The sequence below is a fragment of the Coregonus lavaretus genome (genome assembly GCF_964263955.1).
Source record: "Coregonus lavaretus genome assembly, chromosome: 19".
Taxonomy (NCBI): domain Eukaryota; kingdom Metazoa; phylum Chordata; class Actinopteri; order Salmoniformes; family Salmonidae; genus Coregonus; species Coregonus lavaretus.
In genome coordinates this window covers 21,020,583-21,025,492 of record NC_140006.1, presented here as the reverse complement: position 1 = coordinate 21,025,492, position 4,910 = coordinate 21,020,583, and the positions used below count along the sequence as shown (strand labels likewise).

The 4,910-nt window shown below is 42.9% G+C and overlaps 1 long non-coding RNA gene across 1 annotated transcript; it reads right to left on the bottom strand.

Annotated features, from left to right (window-relative positions):
- Nucleotides 1-892: 892 nt before the first annotated feature.
- On the bottom strand, nt 893-3,232 carry LOC311146649. The gene is made up of 3 exons (XR_014614701.1): nt 3,170-3,232; nt 1,202-1,273; nt 893-1,001 (listed from the first exon to the last, which is right to left on the bottom strand). It is a non-coding gene; the product is annotated as an uncharacterized lncRNA (long non-coding RNA).
- Nucleotides 3,233-4,910: the final 1,678 nt, after the last annotated feature.

Sequence of the window (4,910 nt, the reverse complement as noted above, 5' to 3'; positions counted from 1 at the left end):
TTGTAAGGCAAGTCCTCATCAGACATCACCGGCAACAACGTCGCCTATGGGCACAAACCCACCGTCGCTGGACCAGACAGGACTGGCAAAAAGTACTCTTCACTGACGAGTCGCGATTTTGTCTCACCAGGGGTGATGGTCGGATTCGCGTTACACCGAGGCCTGTACTCTGGAGTGGGATCGATTTGTAGGTGGAGGGTCCGTCATGGTCTGGGGTGGTGTGTCACAGCATCATCAGACTGAGCTTGTTGTCATTGCAGGCAATCACAACACTATGCGTTACAGGGAAGACATCCTCCTCCCTCGTGGTACCCTTCCTGCAGGCTCATCCTGACATGACCCTCCAGCATGACAATGCCACCAGCCATACTGCTCGTTCTGTGCGTGATTTCCTGCAAGACAGGAATGACAGTGTTCTGCCATGGCCAGCAAAGAGCCCGGATCTCAATCCCATTGAGCACGTCTGGGACCTGTTGGATCGGAGGGTGAGGGCTAGGGCCATTCCCCCCAGAAATGTCTGGGAACATGCAGGTCCCTTGATGGAATAGTGGGGTAACCTCTCACAGCAAGAACTGGCAAATCTGGTGCAGTCAATGAGGAGGAGATGCACTGCAGTACTTAATGCAGCTGCTGGCCACACCAGATACTGACTGTTCCTTTTGATTTTGACCCGCCCTTTGTTCAGGGACACATTATTACATTTCTGTTAGTCACATGTCTGTGGAACTTCAGTTTATGTCTCAGTTGTTGAATCTTGTTATGTTCATACAAATATTTACACATGTTAAGTTTGCTGAAAATAAACGCAGTTGACAGTGAGAGGACGTTTCTTTTTTTGCTGAGTTTACAACATTTTATTGCATTTGGTCATTCCCAAAATGTAGCCTTTGAAAACCTTGATAGTTGCATCCTTCTTCAGGGAACTGTCTGCAGATAACCTGCCACCCTGTTGTCAGCTTTTGTATGTGCTGCTCTAAAGTTCTGTAGCCCAGCAGACTCACCTGGGAATAGAGGGATGGACATGTTAGTTTTGATAAAAGTCTGAGAGAGGAGAGAGCATAAGTTTTGGCAAAAAATCCAATCCGACCAGTGGCCCATGAAAATATACTATGTTGTCACACAGGCAGATTGCCATAGCGAAGGAGGCTTACATAGTACATAGTGCATACTATTATAATATACTGTTATGAGTGTAGCTTACTTCTCTGTGCTCTGGAGAGATCTCAGGTAGTCGGTTATAAGGCTCTGGAGGACCATTCTATCTCTTCAGCACCTGGAGAGAGACGGAGAGAGGTAGTGAGTGTGCTAGTTTCCGTCCTCCTCTGGGTACATTGACTTCAATACAAAACCTAGGAGGCTTGTGGTTCTCACCCCCTTCTATAGACTTACACAGTAATTATGACAACTTCGGGAGGATGTCCTCCAACCTATCAGAGCTCCACCCAATCAAAGGATCAGATAATTAATCTAGTTCTGAAAGCATAAGCTACAGCTAGCTAGTACTGCAGGGCATAAAATGTGGTGAGTAGTTGACTCAAAGAAAGAGAAAGACAATAGTTGAACAGTGTTGAACAAATTATTTTTTTCAAAAATGAAGGAGAAGGAATAGAGAGAGAGAGCTAGCTATATTTTGTTGTATTTTTTTCCACTTAGCTAGCGAATGCAGCTAGTTAGTTTAGCCTACTCAAACACCCGGCTCAAACATAGAGGGATGCTATGTTAGCTAGCTGGCTATGGCTATCCAACACTTGAACTCTTCCAAGTCAAGGTAAGATTTTGGTTTTATTCATTTATTGCCACCGGGGCCCACCGGTGTAACTGCTAAACTGCTTGTTGCTGACTGTACTCTGTACTGCATGATTGTAGCGGTTTTACTAACGCGTTAGTTCTAGTAGCTATATTGACTATGACGTTAATATGGTGACAACGATGTAGGCTGTGTGTAGCGGTTATGCTTGGAAAGGTTTTTTCGTCTGGTCACAGACAGCTGATGTGTTGTGCACTAAAGTCCACAAGCAAAGGGAAAAGGTGAGGAGGAGAGCGCGTAGATGCAAGAAGGAATTATACAATGATCAAAGGGATCATGCTGTTTGTATGTGGCTGCTATTAAAGTGAACTGTGCGTGTGATCAATGGTGTATTCATTCTGCCGATTCTGTTGAAAAACATTTCTTAAACGGAAGCAAACAGAATGAAATGGGGATAAACATACCTGAATTTGTCCAATAGAAACTCTCATTTGCAACTGTTGGACAAATGATTACACCCTAGATCAGCTAGATGCAGGCAAGAGTGTGCAAGGCGATATTGAATGTGTCAATGTCTGTCACCTTGATTACTCAAATTTCTCTTGACCTGTGCACCTACGTTGTAAACTTTCATTCATAGGCTAGGTTGTAGCCTAAACATATCAATGTTACATTGAGCTGGGTGAATGGAATACGAATGGCAGTCATCCAATATACTGTAATAGAAATAAGGCCATGCTCATAAAAATTTTTTTTGTCTTGCATCTTAAACGGCAACGACCGCCACTGCAGTATTTAGCATTCATGTATCAGCTTGCCTACTTCACATTCATGTATGCAAATGACAACAATAGAGCTGATTTAAAAGTATGCATGCCATTTTTTGATAACAGCTATGACAAATTACATGGCATACATGTGCATTTATAGATAGCTAAGCTATTATTTATGTTATGGCACCACGTCACATCTCACTAACAATTGTTAAGGCGAAAAGCAAAATCCACTATTATGGCTAATCCATAGTGGCCAGCTTCACATAGGTGACTTATTCCATAATGACATCATTCTCCTCCTAATTTGACTGTAGTTAGACCTAATTTTGCAACCATGCTGCCTTAAAGATGGATGATGTCGAGAATTAGCCAATGACAACCCTATTAATTAAGTATCCACTCTATTGCTTAATACGTGATCTACATTAGCTAACATGGGCTAGCCAACATGCATTGCTTCTGACACATGCCATGGTCCTGCTTCCTTTCCATCTGACAGATATTTTGCTATCGTAGCTAGCAAGATAATTGCACTTTAGTTTATTATCTAGCTAGCTAAGTGTAAAACTGAGTCTGGCTGTAAAACACAGCTAGCTACCAACTCGACTTTATCAGTTGTAGCAAAGCTAGCTAGCTTGATACTCACTCAGTAACGTTAGTTGACCATGATTTTCTGGCCAATCCCGTTCGAGTCGTTCTTGCCTACTCCCGTCTCTTGGTCTTCTTCTAGGTTCAAAACCATATGGCTGTAGTCCGGTGCCTTATTGTCAAAAGCAACCCATTCATCGTAATACCGCCACCTGGTGCAGCCAGGCTCAGTGTTCCAAAATTGTTCACCTGTTTCTACGTCAAACAAGGACAACGTTCCATTTATTATTTTTGTGTGGTTTTATAGTGCGCGTGCGGCACAGCAGCATATCATTGATTTTATCTCTAATTTCCACACAAAAAGTGACATATCATATTGAAACATACACTATATACAAAAAAGTATGTGGACACCCCTTCAAATTAGTGGATTCGGCTATTTCAGCCATATCCGTTGCTGACGGGAGTATAAAATCGAGCACACAGCCATGCAATCTCCATAGACAAACATTGTCAGTAGAATGGCGAGGTCAGTGAGGAGCTCAGTGACTTTCAACGTGACACCGTCATAGGATGCCACCTTTGCAACAAGTCGGTTCATCAAATGTCTGCCCTGCTAGAGCTGCCCCGGTCAACTGTAAATGTAAACGTCTAATAGCAACAACGGCTCAGCCGCGAAGTGGTAGGCCACACAAGCTCACAGAACGGGACCGCCGAGCGCTGAAGAACGTAGTGCGTAAAAATCGTCTGTCCTCGGTTGCAACACTCACTACCGAATTCCAAACTGCCTCTGGAAGCAACATCGGCACACAAACTGTTCGCCGGGAGCTTCGTGAAATGGGTTTCCATGACCAAGCAGCTGCACACTAGCCTAAGATCCCCAATGCTCTTGTGGCTGAATGGAAGAAAGTCCCCGCAGCAATGTTCCAACATCTAGTGGAAAGCCTTCCCAGAAGAGTGGAGGCTTTTATAGCAGCAAAGGGGGGACCGACCAACTCCATATTAACGCCCATGACTTTGGAATGAGATGGTCAACGAGCAGGTGTCCACATACTTTTGGTCATGTAGAGTAGCTATATGCACTACACATTATTGCTTGGGGGGTGCTAATGTGAAACATGGCCTTTGTTGAACACCGTTCTGTCATACTGAACGCCGCCCAGGCAAATTCAATCGAGCAACGTGCTGTGGCATTGATCAACCAATGTGTCCCCTGTAGCTCAGTTGGTAGAGCATGGTGCTTGTAACGCCAGGGTTGTGGGTTCGTTTCCCACGGGGGCCCAGTATGAAAATGTATGCACTCACTAACTGTAAGTCGCTCAGGATAAGAGCGTCTGCTAAATGACTAAAATGTAAATGTGTGTTAGATACCACCCACATACGTTTTTGCTTGACACCTCCTCATTATCATATTGGAGGAATAAATAAATAAATGAGGAAATAATATAAATTCATAAAATGAAAGAAAGTAGGATTAATTATTTAAATAATTATTTATCCATTTATGTGTGCATTCGTCCATCAAATTATTTATTTACCTATTTATGTGTGCATTTATTAATTTATTCATATTTCTAATTATGGCAGATTTGGTCCTCCATAGAGAGGTAACACTACAGTCCCCACACAAAGCACATATCTTTCTGTAGGCTAAACTGTATTTACTGTAGGTTTAAGTCAGAAAAATAAGTATCTTGAATATATCTTAGAAAATTGAATTTGCTTAAACATAAGCAGCCTACTGAGTTTTATGTATACAAATGAAAACACGTATGGCCCTTAGAGGCCCATGCACAGAA